Below are 17,322 nucleotides of genomic sequence, written 5' to 3'. Positions count from 1 at the left end.
AACACTATTGTTCAACCCAGGCTTGTCTTCTGTTCATTTGACCTGATGACCAGGTCGGGTGGGCTTGACATAGTCGCGCATCAAGATTTTTTGGACATTCTCACGACAAAAGCTATAAAAAATTATTATGATCTCGGATCTTTTTGGATCCGAAAACTAATTGGCATCTGCTAGCGATCTGATCTTTGAATTCCCCTTAATATCTTATCAGTGGAGGAACATAATAATGCAAGGAATTGCAACTCCATTGTATCCAAACACGGCTATCGGGGTCGGTCCGTGTGAATCAGCTAATGAATCCATAATCCACGGCTTATTTTGCCAAAATCTGGATCCCATTCATGCTCTTTCAGTCTCCCTGACTCGCCTTGAGCAAACATCTGCCCTTCAAGATGCGGACTAGAAATCCAAAGAACCACACCCAATCGTATACGGGTCGGATCTTTTTGGATCCGAAACTAATTGCTTGTTCGGGTCAAAATATGCGAGCCAGATTCTTATTGGCTAGTTATTATATACGAATCTAGGGCCTGTGTGGACCCTACTATATTAGACAAGTCCATCTAATCATATTAATGCACAGCAAAAATGAGATGGTTTGATGGTAAATTTTGGAAAGCTATTAATTTCCATAATTAGGTAGTGACGGAAATAATTGCCAATTACCTCTTTCATTCGGGTACAGCAGTTCAGAATGTGAATAGAAATACCTGACCTAGGGCTGTCAACAGGTCCAGTTTGTATCGGGTATCCGAACCCAAATTCTCAGGTATGATCTTGACCCGGATAATATTTGGATTGACCCGAGCAATATGTGAGCCAGGTTTGGATCATAATTTTTTCCGGGTATCCAACCTGACCCAGTTATTTTGGTGGGAACCCGACCCCACCCAAGTATTATATATATATATATATATATATATATATATATATAACAAAAATAAATATCTAAATTATCTGTGTCTGGTTTTGAGTTCTATCCGTAACCCGAACCTAGTTATTAGTTATATGGGCTGGTCTGGGTCAACCCTGACCTGACCCGTTGACAGCCCTAACCTGATCCACTACTTGACAACATTGTTTCTACCACTAAATGGGTCGGACTCATAATGTTGATATTTTATGAGGATTGACCAAGAAACGTTTATGTCATCATCACTTATGCATTACATACTTGAATACGAAGTTCTATCTTGAAGCCAAAAGCCAATCACGTCAGGTTTCTATATCACCGTAATAAATCTGTTTGAATTAGTCTTCCTAACAATTTAGTTTTATGATATTTGTGTAGTTTTTGTCTGAACATGTATCCATAAGATATAGGGTTAATTACAAAAAAAAGTACCTAGCTCTTTTATAATTCAATTTCGCAAAATTGTGCCAAGTCACTTGTTTCTAGAGAAGAGATGGAAAACATTGCCTATCACTTATAGATAAAAGCCTTCCACCCGGGCCTACCCCAGCATGATTGGAACAAACCATATGACCGAGTAGGCTCAAAAGCAACAACATGGATGGGAAGGGACGATTATGGAGAATCTCCCGCAACGCAAGCTGCATTGTTCACCACCACTCGATAAGCAAAAGATTTGAGAGTCTTGTCCTTAATCTTTTCGCTTAATAGAAATATACAGGCAGGGGCGTAGCTAGGATTCATGTGAGGGGGGGGGGGGGGGAAACAGGGGTGTAGCAAAAAAAATTTATTTGTGTGATAGTCGGGGGTTCGGGGGCAGCATCCCCGATTTTTTTTTTTTAGATAAAATAAAAAATGGCTACAATTATTAATATATTAATAAAAATCTATTTCATATGGACAAATCAAACTATTTGCTGCAGTCATGGCTGGGCTAGGACTAGACTGGGCTACAAAATGGATAAAAATCTATTTCATATGGAATCAGGGCGGGGCTAGGACTGCGCTTCTTAAAAAAAACAAAAAAAAATAACTGTTTCGGGAGGAGGCAGGACTGGGCTACAGCCCAGTCCTGCCCCCCCTAGCTACGCCCTTGTATACAGGTCAACCTAGCTCCCGTTAGACTCAACAAGTGCAGGAAGTTTATGTGTAATGACTGTCATTTCAATCCATGCCAACTTACCATACAGTGCTACTCTCCTAAGAAACTTCTGTTTTGGGGTGGAGAATAGAAAAAAGAACGAATAGTTTTTTTTTTCATTTTGTTGTGCGCTCTTATCTTTCTGTGAATCACTGCGACTCCAAAATCCACATACAGAGAAAGCTAAGCCAACTTCTTTTTGTTGCGAAACTACAACCATAGTATTGCCAGCCTGCTAGCGTCAGGGCCTCAAGGTTTTATGATGGCAAGTTAAAGGTGAATAATGTTAAAACTAGGGCAGTTCTATCTTCATCTCTTTTATCATTTTACCCTAATTAATCTCTCTTTCTCTCTCTCTCATATTTGACCACGAGAATTGCTCCCCCATGTGAGGTACCGAGTAAAACTGGTTTCGCCGAACAAACTCCTGAAACCTCATAATAGAGGGGTTAAGAAGAACCAGTAGACTAGAATCTTGCGTGGACAACAGGCAATTGAAATCTCCTCCTAAACACTAAAGAGCTCCACACGTAACCAAAACTCGGTTCAAGTCAGCCCAGAAAGTTGATCGTGAGGCTGACACGATAGGGCCATACACAAAGGTGAAGACGATATCTTGTTGCGATGGCAGCAAGCTTGCAAAAAAAGAGATGGAATAATGACCAATATCCACTATCATCACCTTAAGAGAAGCTTTCCAAAGAACCAAGATGCCCCCAGCAAACCCAACAGCCTGTTTAAAAGCATATGACGCATCTTTCCATAAATAAGACACCACTGATAACGAAATATCCTTCATTTTGGTTTCACAAATTGCAAAGACATTCGAACTTTCATATCTAATTCAATTAGCTAAAAACAAGCGCTTGCGGGAATAATTCATGCTCCTAATATTCCAAATACACATTTTCATGATAAATAATCAGGGAGCACCCCAGTACGCCTTTACCTGACTGAGCATCGAACTGAGCTGGATCCATCTTTTTGAAGTTGGGCTTGCGAACATGCCAATGATTTAGCTCTACAATGACTATTTGCGACCCTGGACGCCAATCGTGCCTGAGAAACAATCTGTCGCTAGATCGAAGAAAGCTGTCAGGGTGAAATCTGCACTCCTAGTGCTCGCATAACCTCGACGAAGGACATACCTCATATGATGAACAAGTCATCGACCCCCTATGACCCACACCTCGAACCTAACAAATCTGGGCAAGGTTGTGGATGAACGGGTTGCAAACAAGAGACCTCTGAGGCCCTCTGAACAGATTCTCTAAGAATGTCCACAGAACATCGCCCGTCTTGATTGGGCAGACAGTCCGCCGAACACAAAAATTGAGTTTGTTGCGACATGCAAGGTGAAAACGAGACCATGCAGGTGAAACCAAAAAAACACATCGGGGCGGACCCATGCACACCAGGACAACTTTGCACGGTAGGAATATCGTCAGGATACAAAGGGTAGAATCGGTAGAACAAAAAAATTCACGATCATCAAAAAATGAATGAGCCCGTATCCATCATGGGCGATAAATGCAGCACACCTCCCAGAAGCAATATCGTGTTGGCAGTCTAATAGTCGAAGAGGCAAACTAGATGAACGTACGGGGGATGTACATACAGAGCCCAAAGAATTCTCTATGCAAGGGGACCCACACTCCATCCCGAGAACAGTCGTACTCATTAACTCGTTAGGGCGAATGTGATAGCTTGCTGGCCGAGAAAGACGCTTCCCAATAATCACTTCGGGATACGAGCAGTAGAACTTCGGTGAACGATCGACCTCACGGGACAAACATACGACATCAGATATCTTCAACGGTACCCAGAGCGATCCAATCTTTACAGCCGAAAGCGAACAGGTGCCCGCCTCCAAGGTACACACCTGTGCCATATCACAGAAAGATACACCAGGTCGACAAGGAGTAGGTACCCGATGTCTAGCCTGTGGTGAAGGTTATGGTATACGAGACTCACCGGAGAGGCAAACAATACATCGAATTCTCGAACTATCCGAGCCACACCTGTGACAGAAAACTCTTGAACGGAAGTGGAGATTGAAACAAACATTACACCACCAGTCCCCCGGCTTCGTCCAGACCACATCGGCCCGTCGCCTAAGGTTACAGAAAGAAGGTTGTCACGTCGACCTAACCAACTTCTGCCCCTCTTATACATCCTTGTTAGAGCACGACCGAGAAAAAGGAGCATTGAGCGACCCCTGAATCCCATTGTCTTCAAGCGCTTCCCTGCGAAGAGACTTGATAAACCATCAGACGTCACCTAAATCAAGTGCTCGTCGATGCAAGCCGCGAACTAGGAACCCAGATAAAGATGTGAAGAATCCCTGAGATAACCTGAAAGGGACCCTAACCTGAGCCCCCCACTTCCGGAGTGACACTGCAAAGGCCCAAGCATTAATCCCATCTGCCAACTCTAGGAGAGCCTCTTTGTTGTGAGAAACCGAATGACTACAAGAGATACTCCAAAATCGATCGGACCCTCGCAGCTTGCCTCAAATCCTCAGCAGAAAGAGAGAGAGAGAGAGAGAGAGAGAGAGAGAGAGAGAGAGATTTACTGTCTCCTTCAATGAGGCCTTTGTGGGGAATGCATGGAAGGCTGATTTGAAGGCGGAAGACGCGATACTGTTCCTCCCGAACTAGAACGGGGAGTCCACCAGGGCTGTTGGGGTTATCTTGGATCTCAGTGACAAGCCGGTGAGGTTGGGGGTGCGGTCTAGGTGGTACGCCCTTTGACGGAGTTATTTTGGTGGGAACCCGACCCCACCCAAGTATTATATATATATATATAACAAAAATAAATATATAAAATTATCTGTGTCTGGTTTTGAGTTCTATCTGTAACCCGAACCTAGTTATTAGTTATATGGGCTGGTCCGGGTCAACCCTGACCTGACCCGTTGACAGCCCTAACCTGATCCACTACTTGACAACATTGTTTCTACCACTAAATGGGTCGGACTCATAACGTTGATATTTTATGAGGATTGACCAAGAAACGTTTATGTCATCATCACTTATGCATTACATACTTGAATACGAAGTTCTATCTTGAAGCCAAAAGCCAATCACGTCAGGTTTCTATATCACCGTAATAAATCTGTTTGAATTAGTCTTCGTAACAATTTAGTTTTATGATATTTGTGTAGTTTTTGGCTGAACATGTATCCATAAGATATAGGGTTAATTACAAAAAAAAGTACGTAGCTCTTTTATAATTCGATTTCGCAAAATTGTGCCAAGTCACTTGTTTCTCGAGAAAAGATGGAAAACATTGCCTATCACTTATAGATAAAAGCAACAACATGGATGGGAAGGGACGATTATGGAGCATCTCCCGCAACGCAAGCTGCATTGTTCACCACCTCTCAATAAGCAGAAGATTTGAGAGTCTTGTCCTTAATCTTTTCGCTTAATAGAAATATACAGGCAGGGGCGTAGCTAGGATTCATGTGAGGGGGGGGGGGGCAAACAGGGGTGTAGCAAAAAAAAATTTATTTGTGTGATAGTCGGGGGCTAGGGGGCAGCGTCCCCAAATTTTTTTTTTTAGATAAAATAAAAAATGACTACAATTATTAATAAAAATCTATTTCATATGGACAAATCAAACTATTTGCTACAGTCAGGGCTGGGCTACAAAAATGGATAAAAATCTATTTCATATGGAATCAGGGCTGGGCTAGGACTGAGCTTTTAAAAAAAAATAACTATTTCGGGAGGAGGCAGGACTGTGCTACAGCCCAGTCCGTCCCCCCTAGCTGCGCCCTTGTATACAGGTCAACCTAGCTCCCGTTAGACTCAACAAGTGCAGGAAGTTTATGTGTAATGACTGTCATTTCAATCCATGCCAACTTACCATACAATGCTACTCTCCTAAGAAACTTCTGTTCTGGGGTGGAGAATAGAAAAAGAACGAATAGTTTTTTTTTCATTTTGCTGTGCGCTCTTATCTTTTTGTGGATCACTGCGACTCCAAAATCCACATACAGAGAAAGCTAAGCCAACTTCTTCTTGTTGAGAAACTACAACCATAGTATTGCCAGCCTGCTAGCGTCAGGGCCTCAAGGTTTTATGATGGCAAGTTAAAGGTGAATAATGTTAAAACTAGGGCAGTTCTATCTTCATATCTTTTATCATTTTACCCTAATTAATCTCTCTCTCTCTCTCATATTTGACCACGAGAATTGCTCGCCCACGTGAGGTACCGAGTAAAACTGGTTTCGCCGAACAAACTCCTGAAACCTCATAATAAAGGGATTAAGAAGAACCAATATACTAGAATCTTATGTGGACAACAGGCAATTGAAATCTCCTCCTAAACACTGAAGAGCTCCACACGTAACCAAAACTCGGTTCAAGTCAGCCCAGAAAGTTGATTGTGAGGCTGACACGATAGGGCCATACACAAAGGTGAAGACGATATCTTGTTGCGATGGCAGCAAGCTTGCAAAAAAAGAGATGGAATAATGACCAATATCCACTATCATCACCTTAAGAGAAGCTTTTCAAAGAACCAGGATGCCCTCAGCAAACCCAACAGCCTGTTTAAAAGCATATGACGCACCTTTCCATAAATAAGACACAACTGATAACGAAATATCCTTCATTTTGGTTTCACAAATTGCAAAGACGTTCAGACTTTCATATCTAATTCAATTAGCTAAAAACAAGCGCTTGCGGAAACAATTTATGCTCCTAATATTCCAAATACACATTTTCATGATAAATAATCAGGGAGCACCCTAGTACGCCTTTACCTGACTGAGCATCGAACTGAGCTGGATCCATCTTTTTGAAGTTGGGCTTGCGAACATGCCAATGATTTAGCTCTACAATGACTATTTGCGACCTTGGTCGCCGATCGTGCCTGAGAAACAATTTGTCGCTAGATCGAAGAAAGCTGTCAGGGTGAAATATGCACTCCTAGTGCTCGCATAGCCTCGACGAAGGACATACCCCATATGATGAACAAGTCATCGACCCCCTATGACCCACACCTCGAACCTAACAAATCTGGGCAAGGTTGTGGATGCACGGGTTGCAAACAAGAGACCTATGAGGCCCTCTGAACAGATTCTCTAAGAACGTCCACAGGACATCCCCCGTCTTGATTGGGCAGACAGTCCGCCGAACACAGAAATTGAGTTTGTTGCGACATGCAAGGTGAAAACGAGACCATGCGGGTGAAACCAAAAAAACATGTCATGGCGGAACCATGCACACCAGGACACCTTCGCATGGTAGGAATATCGTCAAGATACAAAGGGTAGAATCGGTAGAACAAAAGATTTCACGATCATCAAAAAATGAATGAGCCCGTATCCATCATGGGCGATAAATGCAGCACACCTCCCAGAAGCAATATCGTGTTGGCAGCCTAATAGTCGAAGAGGCAAACTAGATGAACGTACGAGGGATGTACATACAGAGCCCAAAGAATTCTCTATGCAAGTGGACCCACACTCCATCTCGAGAACAGTCGTACTCATTAACTCGTTAGGGCGAATGTGATAGCCTGCTGGCCGAGAAAGACGCTTCCCAATGATCACTCCGAGATATGAGCAATAGAACTTTGGTGAACGATCGACGTCACAGGACAAACATAAGACATCAGATATCTTCAACGGTACCCAGAGCGACCCTATCTTTACAGCCGAAAGCGAACAGGTGTTTGCATCCAAGGTACACACCTGCGCCACATCACAGAAAGATACACCAGGTCGACAAGGAGTAGGTAAACAATGCCTGGCCTATGGTGAAGGTTCCGGCATACGAGACTCACCGGAGAGGCAAACAATAAATTGAATTCTCGAACTATCCGAGCCACACCTGTGACAGAAAACTCTTGAACGGAAGTTGCGATTGAAACAAACATTACACCACCAGTCCCCCGGCTTCGCCCGGACCACATCGGCCCGTCGCCTAAGGTTACAGAAAGAAGGTTGCCACGCCGACCTAACCAACTTCCACCCCTCTTATACATCCTTGTTAGAGCACGATCGAGAAAAAAGAACATTGAGCGACCTCTGAATCCCATTGTCTTCAAGCGCTTCCCTGCGAAGAGACTTGATAAACCACCGGATGTCACCTAAATCAAGTGCTCGTCGATGCAAGCCGCGGACTAGGAACCTAGATAAAGATGTGAAGAATCCCTGAGATAACCTGAAAGGGACCCTAACCGGAGCCCCCCACTTCCGGAGCGACACTGCGAAGGCCCAAGCATTAATCCCATCCGCCAACTCCAGGAGAGTCTCTTTGTTGTGAGAAACCGAATGACTACAAGAGATACTCCAAAATCGATCGGACCCTTGCAGCTTGCCTCTCATCCTCAACAGAGAGAGAGAGAGAGAGAGAGAGAGAGAGAGAGAGAGAGACGAACTATAACCATCAACATTACGAAACGAAAACAGGTTCAACCAACATTGAACCTACCGAGAAACCAAACACGGGCCCAAGACATGCCAAGGAGCCCCAAAAAAGGAAAAAAAGAAAAGGAGAGATGCAAGTAGAGAATGAAGAAAAAACAAGAAGCAAATACAGTTAGGCGACGAGCATCACCCAGGATCATGAATGGTCCCTGGAGGCAGATGGTGTTGCAGATCAGGGATGTTGATGCGGAGAATGGCGTATACGTCCGCCAAAATAAGGTTCACCATGTTGTTGAACACTGCCAGAATATGCCGAAAAATAGCGTTGTTGCGAGTCATCCATACGACCCACCATGACGAGAGAAGCCAAGTTCGCCAAATAATACGCCATTTGTTGCAATGACGAACTGGTTGAGGACCCCACAACAAATCATTGGCGAACGATTCCTGACGCACGCTGACCCCTGGCTTATTCCAAGTCACCTTAAAGATGTTTTGAAAAACAGAGCACTCCCAAAAAAGGTGAAAGTCAGATTCTTCAGCCGCCTCACACAACACACATTTACTCGGCAGATGAAATCCGATGGATTTGAGGAAGTTGTCAGTCTGCACCCGATTGTGTAAGATTAGCCAAGCCAGGAAACATGATCTCGGAGTGGGACCCTTGCCCCAGATCAGGTTCGTCGGAAACCGGTCCACCCCCGACGGAAGGAGAGCGAGGTAGCCTTCTTTAGAACGAAAAAATCCGTTCGGAGCAAGGTTACGACCAAAGAACGGAGACTGTGATTCAACATTGCCATTATGAGACAGAACTGCAGACCATGCTTGGATCCATGATCGCCGAAGCTTTGACATAGATCGCTGACGCATGCTTGTGACCCCCACCAATGATTCCACACCACCGTATTTAGCTAGAAGCACGCTTGCACACGGAGACCCAGGTTGGTGTGCAAGCCAACTCTGCTTCACGACAAGAATCATACTCCTCAGTCGGGGGTCCTTGATTCCCAAACCCCCCCTATTTTGGGGTAGTCGAAGAGTGTCCCACCCTATTAGGTGGCGCTTGTTTTTTGGACCATGCCCAGACCACAGGAAGTGCGTCACTACCTGAGTTATCTTCTTACTAACCCCCATGGGCATCAGGAACATAGACATAAAATATTCTGGCATAGTAGAAAGAACGTGCTTAATGAGAGTTAGTCTACCTGCGATAGAAAGGTAGGACGCTTGCCAGCCCAAAATTTTTTCCTGAACCCTTTGGATAGTGGTGCTCCAGGCTGCCGTTGATACACGACTGATTTGAAGCGGCAGGCCCAGATAAGAGAAAGAGTTATTCGAAACCGAGCATCCGAATATCCGCTGGCCCAAGTCCAACATTGAAGCAGGGGCGTTGACCATGGAAAGACAACACTTCTCGTAGTTCAAGGATAGACCTGACATCGATTGGAAAAAAAGAAGGACAAGCTTGAATCTTAACATTTGTTGGATGGAGGCCCTTCCGAAGATAATTATGTCATCAGCGTATGTCAGGATCTGACTACGACACTCTTGAATACCGAGAGATTCAATTAGATCACCCTCCACTGCCCTCTTAACCAAGACCACCAGGCCTTCAGAGACAACGTTAAAGAGTAACGGAGACAGAGGACATCCTTGCCGAAGACCACGACCAAGTTTGAACTGTTTTCCCTTGACCCCATTGATCTGAAACTGTGATTGAGCATTGGTTACCAGCTCATGCACCCAGCTAGAGAAACGCCTACCGAAGCCCAAGTTTGCCAACATGTTGAAGAGGAACGGCCAATGAACCGAGTCGTAGGCTTTATGAAAGTCAAGCTTCAGAGTGAAAAAGGCCCCCCCGCTGATCTTGAGAGAGTGCAACACTTCTGTGGCCAAAATGAAGGAATGTTGAAGTCTTCTGTTAGGAATGAAGGCGAACTAAGCCTCTGAGAAAATCCTAGGGGCAATTGACCGCATCCTGTTAGCTAAGACCTTGGCGATAATGCGATATAAACTCCCTAACACTGATATAGGTCTAAACCGCGAGATATCCGATGCGGCTTCCTCCTTAGGAATAAGCGACACAATTGCTAGGTGAGAATGAACCGGCAATCGGCCATTTCGATGAAACTCGGCGAAGACACTAAGAATGTCACTCTTAACGCATTGCCAGAATATGCGAAAGAAATCCACAGGATACCCATCAAATCCCGAAGCTTTCCACCCAGACGACTCCCGCACCGCCGAGACGATTTCTTCTTCGGAGAACAACCCCTGAATCGAGTTGGCTAGCGCTCGATCCATGGACAAGAATAAAGTTGAACCCATATTGCCACCTACAGCTTGGTTGCAGGAATACAAGTTAGAAAAATAGTTGGAGACAGCATTGAGCACCTGATCGCCCGAAAAGGAGACACCATTGATATTCAGAGTGTGAATCGCATGTCTTCGATGCCTGTGAGATGCTAAAGAATGAAAGAACCTTGTATTTCCGTCACCCGCTTTAAGCCAATTTACCCTTGACCGCTGCTTCCAACGAATTTCATCCTTTAGACGCCACGATTGCACTAGAAGAGTCAGCTCGGCCGATCTAGCATTGAGACATTCAATATCTGATGCATTCATATATGACGTATCCAAGAGAGACTGATTGATAGATGCCAGCTCTCGCTCCCAATCCCCCAGATTTTGGAATTTACTTATTCTATTGGAGATGAGCCAAGATTTGATATCGCGGGATAGACGAAAAAGCTTAACCATGCATCTTGTAGCTGCCCGGACTGCAAAGCAAGGTCTACTCCAAGATTGATGGACTAACGACTCGAAGCCCGCCTCCTTAAGCCACCATTGCTCAAATCTAAAGGATCTAACGCCGGTGAAGCCTTGACCCCATCGGATAACCATTTGACTATGGTCTGAGACAGATGGTGGCAGAAGACAACAAGAGATGTCATTAATAGAACTCAGCAGCTCTGACGAAACGAGCACCCTGTCTAGCAGACGGAAGCACGGTGTAGATCGTCGATTGGACCACGAGAAAGCTTCACCAACATGGGGAACGTGGTACAACCGGTTCATCTGAATAAAATTTTGAAAGCCCCTCATTGAAGCCGAGAAATTAACCGGAAAGCTAGAATCGATAGGAGACATAAGGCAGTTGAAATCTCCCATGATAATATGCTGATCCCCGAATGAAGCAATAACCCTATTTAAGTCCAACCAAAACTCCTCCCGATGGCTTTGACGGTGGGGACCATACACCATAGTGACCACAGCTGGAATAGACTGAGTAGGTAAGGGAAGAGTGATGGATATGGAAAACGTACCTTCGTCCACCTGTTGTAAGGCTAGAGAATGCTTCCCGAGGATGAGGATGCCTCCCGCATATTGAGTCGCAGGTTTGAAGAAGGAATCTGCACCACGCCAGATTTCGGAGATGACGGAGCTCGAGATATCTGCCATCTTCGTTTCACAAAGAGCAATAAGATCGGGCTTTTCTTGACGGATCCAACTTGCCAGGAAAAGACGTTTGGTGGGGCAATTCAGTCCCCGAATATTCCAACACAAGATCTTCATAACTGAAAGTCCGGAAATACCCGAGGAGTGCGGATCCTCACAGACCGCCTAGGAGAGACCCCAGACTCGCCGGATGGAGATAGCGAAGGTCGACGACGTCTCCTAATAGGGAGACCACCCCACCCAGGAGGAGATAACCCCTCGACCGAAGGAGATGGGGTGTTGATGAACGAGATACGCCCAGCATCCGCGACCAAGGTCGGTAAACAATCTGCGATCGCAGCCAAGGACTCACGCATAACAGAATCGACGTTGAGGAGCTGGGCTTGGGAAAGCGCAAGCTTGAGCCGCCGAGCTGCATCGTCCACAGACAGACCCAAAAAGGATGAGAGCTGACCACTCATAGAAGACGAACCCGCAAATGACGGATAGACCAAGTTTGGGGAGGCCTCCAGGCCTGCGAAGTCGCCCTCCCGGATGAAAGAGAAGGAGTTCAATGCCAACGGAGCCCTGCAAAACACGGCTAACAGAGGGGCACTTACCAAACTGATAGAGACCAGGCGCATCGGACAGACGATGCACTTTGATGAGAAAGATGAAACCAAGACTGAAAGGCCATCAACCAGCTTGAAGAAGAAACACTGTCGGATCGGGACTCCGATAATAGGCGACCTGTGGGCCCGAGCAAGGAGAGAATCCTCCGAGAGATGAGACCTCTTACGCGAGAAAGGCCCAAACTCAAATGCCCTATAGGTCGAAGCAAACAAAATAGAGGATGTTGCAGCTGCCGAGAGGCAGAGAGAATCCTTAGACGCTAAGGCGACACCTGACGGTCCCCGATCCCCATCAAGCTCGAAGAAAGGATCCACCAAAAGGCTCCGCAACAACATAGCCCAAAACTCAGACCACCCGGGAAGCCACGACAGCCAACATCTTCCTGACCGAGGCCAAGATGCCTCGTCACACCCGCCATACCACCTGAAAACCCGTCCCGCTTCGAACAACGAGCCCAGAAAGGAAGATACTACAGATGATGATGATGCAAGCAAACTCACACCCCGAGGCTGCAAAACGTCCGCTGCCGACATAGAGACACAAACCCCGCCAGGGAGCCGCGGTAGCCCGAACCCCAACGCCCCCGAAGGAGAGCAAGATGACGACAGCGGACAAAGAGAATCTCTGCTCACCCAAGAAGACCTCGCCACGTCGCTAAAGGGACCCACGCTATCCACCGATCTCCGTACAGCTTGTAACCCATGTGGCCAGCACGACCACCAAGACAAGGAGAGGCGAGATCTCGATAATAGAATCGGGGAGAGCCTGCTTGCCTCACCTCTGGCCATAACAACTCCTCGCACATCAAAAAGAGCGAAAGAAGAGAAAAAGTACCTTCGTCGAACAGAAAAAAGAGAATAAATCGAAGGCACCCCCGAGCACGCGACCTGCATCCCCGATCTACGCCGAGGAGAAAAGGACGGAAAAATCGCAGGCATCCCCGAGCAAGCCGCCTGCACCCCCGAGCATGTCGCAAGCACTCCCTGACTGCAGAAGTCACCGGACGCGGAACCCTCAGAGACAGAGGTAGCACAAAGGACAGGCGGGCCCGACGCAGCAGAGCAGAAACTGTCCCGACCCAAGATGGCAGGCGAGCCACTGGTACGATCACGACAAAGATGGGTAAGATTGAAACGCTTCCCTGCGAAAGACATCGGAGCAGCCGTAGATGGTCGCATCGGCACCCAAACAGAGCCGATCTTGAATCCCAAAAATGACGACGAAGGATCTTCCAAGATACCGATCTGGACCCAAGGCGCGAAAGAGGCTTTGCGAAGGCGGTGCATACCTCGCGAAGAGGCTCGTCCGAGGGAGGGAGGAGGGACTACCGCCCACGAGTGCCTCAACACTGGGTGCCGCCGAGACCTGAACAACGAGGCGCAATGGAGGCAAGCACGACGTCTGCGAAAGTTGAGAGAAAGGCAACCCGCGCACCACCAGTCACCCGGCTTCGCCTGTGAAAGACGAGAGCGAGAAAGCTTTTTGGAGAAAGACCGCTGCCAGGTAGCTTTCACCTCCTGCCAGCCCCGACCGTCGATCGAGCTGGGCGGCCTACGAAAGAAAAACGGAGCCCGAAGAGTGGTGCCAACAGAGCATGCCTGAAGGGATTCCACCCTGACAGCTCTAAGAAATCGCCTGACATCACGAGCCAGCAGTGAACCGGCGGCGAGACAGGACGCGAAGGCCTCCGATAGAGAGAAAAACACACGAAAAGATAAGCGAAAAGGGAGAGCAACAAAAGCACCTTGGCGGCGAAGGGCGAAAGCGAGACCCTAATCGTTCAAAGCCTCTAGGATAGAGGATAGAGCATGTTGGTTGGCTTGCAGGGAGTTGGAGGCTCCTAAGCCCCAGAAAAAGAGGGATGAGGGAGGCATGTGTCCCACCGAAGGATTGGCGATGGAGGTCGGAATCCTTGACGCCGATGGCCGAAACTCCTTACACTCGGGAGACTTGGAGCTTGGCGGAGGACAGCTACTAGATGCCGAGGACAAAGGTGTCGGTGCCGCAGACGCCCACCGCCGAGATTCCCTTTCGGACGGCCTCCAGCACGTACTCCACCTCCCATCGTGCATCGCTGAGTGCTGACGATGCCTCAAACACCAACTCACCCGCCACCGCACCGCTGGATCGCAGAGGATGCCCCTTCACCCGGCACTCGGACCTCCAATGGGGCTAGGGTACTCTGGATCCTCAACACCACGGAGAGTGGTCAATCAACTAGCCTCAACACCACAGAGAATGCCCGGGGGGGAGGAGAGAGGCTATCGAGCATGGGAACAGGTTTACGATGGGCGGGAAATGGCAAAAAAGGGGTCGACCGATCAGTCCAGATCGGAGGTCGAGAGGTCATGAGAGAGAGAGATAGATGGGCTCCGATGACCGGCGAGCAACGGGGGAGGGAGAAGGCAGGGTCATCGGCGAGCAGGCACCGACAAGAGTGCGAGCAGCAAGGCCGCCACAACTGGATTCGGAGGGAGAGAGGAATCAGGCAGAACAGGCGATGGCATGGCTCTCAACAGAGCAGAAGATTGGGTTCATCTCCGGCGAGTGTCTCAACGACGGTGCTCGTCCCCGGAGGTGGACGACTGATCAAAACTCGGGATGGAGAGGGAAGATGGGAAGGAGAATCACTAAATAACACACAGGGGGAAGGACCTTCCCACACAGAGACGGGCGGGAGCGTTCGTACGATCTGATGGAGTGCGTGAGCCCTCCGCAGACGGTGAGACGGACTCCTCCTGGCAAGGCCAAGACTCCCGCTTCCAGACCCCCCGAAACCCTAGCCCCTTCCTCTGCTACCGCTCGACCTGCCCTTCACGCGGTCCATCCCAACCCAGAGAGCCCCGCAGCCGCTCAGAAGGCATCACACGAGCGGGATGGGAGGAAGAAGAGCGACGAGCGGGATGGGAGGAAGAAGAGAGAGAGAGAGAGAGAGAGAGAGAGAGAGAGAGAGAGATGGAATATTGTTTGATGACGATTCAGAGAGAGAGAGAGAGAGACTTACTGTCTCCTTCAACGAGGCCTTTGTGGAGAATGCATGGAAGGTCGATTTGAAGGTAGGAGACGCGATATTGTTCCTCCCGAACTAGAACGGGGAGTCCACCAGGGCTGTTGGGGTTATCTTGGATCTCAACGACAAGCCGGTGAGGTTGGGGGTGCGGTCTAGGCGGTACGCCCTCTGACGGAATACAGCATGGTGAAGGTCGAGAGGTGCTCGATTTCAGAGGGGGAAACAGGCATGTCTCCTACAAGGGTTTTGCAGAGAGAGAAAGAGAGAGAGATCAGGAAGGGGCTCCATTGGCTGAGCTCTGCCACGATGAGGAGAGACTCGAACAAGCTCTGCAACGGTGAACATGGAGGGGGAGGGGGAAGGGGAACGAGAGAGAGAGAGAGAAAGGATCAAATTTGTTGTATGAAAAACTATTATCTTTTAACAGAATCCATTGCAAGTGGTCTCCGAGCTCTCAAAACTCATTGCAGAAAATATGGCAAAGATGGGGGGGGGGGGTCTTCATGTTCACACACACACACACACACACACACACACACACACACACACACACACACACACACACAAAGAGAGAGAGAGAGAGAGAGATATCAGAAGGGGCTTAGGGGTGAGCACTGCGACTCGCTTGACCCTGATAAAATGAGGGTCAAGATCTGAGTTGATCATACGGCCGTCAGTGGCTCAACCAGTGAACAGGGTTCCCTCCTCTACATATTCCCGTCTCATCGCAGAGAGGCTAGATTCTCTCTCTCTCTCTCTCTCTCTCTTTGTGTGTGTGTGTGTGCGCGCGTGCTAGCATTAACTTTTTTCTTATGGCTCAACTCATGAATTTGAATGAAAAATAGGAAAGACAAACTTACGAACTAACCATGGCTGTGCTTTTTGTTAACTATAAATTAAATAAGGTATCCCCTGCATTTTAATACCAAATTTTTAGTGTATAAATTTGAATTATAAAAATTTATCATGTATGTTTTTGTGAAAGTGCACACAATTGTGTCCTACACATGGTTGCACTGGTACTTATTAGGCGTACCAGTAGCAGATACTGGTACAAAACTAGTTTTAAAAACCATAAATGTTCCCAGTTACTTTAGAAACGTGTACCAATTTACAAAGAACACGGTTTTATAACTTTGTAAATGAGTATAATTTCTATTAGCTTTTTTTGCATACAAACAATAATTTTATTTTATAGTGACATAATTTTCTTTTAAGATTTTTAATATTATATTCATAAAAGGATTATTTATACAATAATTAATTGTTTTACATATTATGTTTAACTATTTTAATTTACTGGTATCTTTCTAAAAATAAATAAGGGTGATATACAAGAATAAGGGTGCCTTTATATAAGAATAAGGGTGATATACAAGATTGCACAAACTATCGTGGTATAAAACTCATGAGTCATACTATGAAACTTTGGGAGAGGGTGATTGAGTCTAGGTTGAGGAAGGTTGTCATGATATCGGAGAATCAATTTGGTTTTATGCCTGGAAGATCAACTATGGAAGCTATACATCTTCTTAGACAACTTATTGAAAGATATAGAGAGAGGAACAAAGATTTGCATATGGTTTTTATTGATTTAGAGAAGGCATACGATAGAGTACCTAGGGACGTTCTCTGGTGGACAATGATGAAGAAAGGTGTTTCTCTCAAGTACATTAGTATAATTAAAGATATGTATGAAGGAGTAGTAACCAATGTCCGCACATGAGCTTACGAGATCAATTCAAGAAAATGTACTGTGGTGCATGTTGTTTGCTGATGATATTGTTTTGATTGATGAGTCT

This window comes from Nuphar pumila, chromosome 6, assembly GCF_984573655.1.
Source record: "Nuphar pumila chromosome 6, dmNupPumi1.hap1.1, whole genome shotgun sequence".
In the NCBI taxonomy this organism is placed as follows: Eukaryota; Viridiplantae; Streptophyta; class Magnoliopsida; order Nymphaeales; family Nymphaeaceae; genus Nuphar; species Nuphar pumila.
The sequence above is the reverse complement of the archived record's forward strand: the minus strand, read 5'-3'. Positions refer to the sequence as shown.